Consider the following 2841-nt stretch of genomic DNA (forward strand, 5'->3'; position numbering starts at 1 on the left):
TTATGAGCTACACCATACTAAAGTTCTGACACCTCGCATTCAATTGCGGACTTCTCAATTAAAAACTCTAAACGACTTTCAAAAACTCCTTGGAGATATTCAATGGCTGAGGCCTTATCTTGGCCTGCCCCCTGACGTTTTACTTCCTCTTAATGACATCCTAAATGGAGACCCAAACCCCTTATCACCTAGAACTTTAACAAAAGAAGCACAGTATGCACTTGATTCTGTTGATACAGCTATTAATAAACAGTCAGCTTGGCAAATTGACTATTCCCTACCTCTGCTTTTTATTACTCACATTACTAGCCATGCCCCCACTGGTATATTTTGGCAAAATTCTCCCACTCAAAAACGTGGTTTCCCCCTACTCTGGGTATATTTGCCTGCTTCTCCTAGAAAGGTTCTTGCTACTTACCCATTCCTCATAGCTCAGTTAATCATAAAGGCTAGAATACTTAGCCGCCAATATTTTGGCAAAGATCCCAATTCATTTATAATACCCTATGGACGGGAGCAACTAGACTGGCTCCTTCAAACCACTGATGAGTGGCCTATTGCCCTTGCTTCCTTCGCTGGTAATATAGATAATCATTACTCACCTAACCCTTTAATCCAATTTGCTAATCTTCATCCCTTTGTATTTTCTAAAGTAACCTCCCGTGTGGAGAGCCACAGCCTCCGCCGCCATTACAAGATGGCGCCGGTATCCGGACCTTCTTAACAGTAAACATCCTGCTGCGCCCATAAGGGGCGTGCACAAGAGCCTGCTCTCCCTCGCCTCCTCCCGTGGCGTGATCTCCAGCAACCAATCCGCTTCTTATACGTCATAGATGGGACCTTTAGACTATATAAGCAACCGCTCTCCCGCTTCTCGGCGTCTTCGGTCTTTAAGCTTCTAAGAGTGTAAGATGCGCATACAATAAACTGCTGCAGAAGGATCCTGACTTGTCCTCCCGCGTCGTTCTTGCCGGCGAGACGGAAAGCGGTCGGGGACAGATAGATAGATGATAGATAGATAAATAGATAGATAGATGATAGATGATAGATGGATAGATATAGATAGATTGATAGATAGTTGATAGATAAGTAGATCATAGATTGGTAGCTAGATATGTATATATGTCTGTATCTAGACAGATGGCTCAGCAGTTATGAGTGCTTCCTGTTCTTCCACTGATCCTGAGTTCAGTTCCCAGCACCCATATTGAATGGGGAATGCTCATCACCACCTGTTGTTACTTCAGTTCCATCGGGCCAATGGCCTCTTCTGATCTCCAGAGGCACCACACACCCACACATACGTACATATACACAAATAAAAGTAAAAAAAAAAACCAAACCAAACAATATCTATTGTATGAAAATTTCAAAAATTCCATTTAAAAGGATTAAAAAATAAACACATTTGGTACTGTACTGTAGCTTGTGAGCCATAGTTTACCAACCCCTGGTCTAAACTATCCACTTTCACTCTTTTTCCTCAGTTTTTGCAGAAAAAAATAGGGAGAGGATAAATGGCATCAGGCTTTATGGTTCCTGCTATGAAGAACACTATGGTTTGACCTGTTCATTGCAGTGTAATAAAGTTTCTGTTTCCCTCACCCTGAAACACCCAGTAATTCTTCAGTACCTACATCACCCACTTAGAGAACGAAACATTTTAGAAAGACCCAGGAGATTTTCTTGGAAGTCTGACTGACCAACCCTGAGCCACATGCTTAATTCTAAGAGCAAAAGAAGCTGGGAAAGATGACACTGGGCAGCTCTGGTTTCCTGGCACATTCTAATATGGGTTGAGAGAATTGTGGGGTTAGAGGCAGTCCATGCTATTCATAGAGGGGTTTTAAATGGATCCTTGAAATTTCATATTTATTTAGCATTTTTTGCTGTAATCTTTCATATTTGTTCCTGTTAATCAACTGCAGAAATTTTTAGTGTTAAAATTTTTATTTCAATTATATATATGCATATATACATATATACACATACATATACATACATATGATCATTCAAGGCATGGTGGTGCATACCTTTAACATCAGCACTCTGGAGCAGAGTCAAGTAGATCTCTATGAGATGGAGGCCAGCCTGATCAAGTTTCAAGCCAGCTGGTGCTACAGGGAGACCCTGTCTCAAGCACACACACACCACTCAGATGTATGTTATGGATATATGTTATGGACATATATGGATATATATGGATAAATGATTACTATTCACTGTATTGTTAAGGTGTATAATATCTGCTATCAAAACTTTGAATGAGAAACCAATGTGATGTAGAAGCAGGGTCATTTGTGACTATTTTAAAGTAATTTATTTAGTGTATACTTAGAACTTAATAAATGACATGAAGACAAAGTACATTCAAGGACAGCATTTATATATTAATGGAAAACTAATGCCAGTGTTTATGAAATTACTGAAATATGTGTGAGCATATTGAAACAATACAGTATGATGTGTAGAAATTTAATATAATGAAAATTATACAAATGAACACATATATCCAAATATCCTTATGTAAGATCAAATGTGCCAAGGTAGCACTGTGTTTTCTTGGACAATGATATTATATATAATGTTTCTACACAAAAGAAGCACATGAAAAACATTATGAATGCAGTCTCACAGACATACTCCATGATAAACAGAGCGAACAACAGGACTCACAGATGCAAACAGCACTTGTCTTTGGAAATAAGTCTTACAGTTGGTATATAGTGATGATTCAAAATTTCTAATGCTTCTGATTATTTTATGTTTTGGTATCATGAACATAATTTACTTTAGTGATATTATTTTTAATAATATTTTTAAATATAAGTAAACAAAATT

The sequence above is a fragment of the Nannospalax galili genome, unplaced genomic scaffold (assembly GCF_000622305.1).
Source record: "Nannospalax galili isolate Female #2095 unplaced genomic scaffold, S.galili_v1.0 scaffold105, whole genome shotgun sequence".
NCBI classification, from domain to species: domain Eukaryota; kingdom Metazoa; phylum Chordata; class Mammalia; order Rodentia; family Spalacidae; genus Nannospalax; species Nannospalax galili.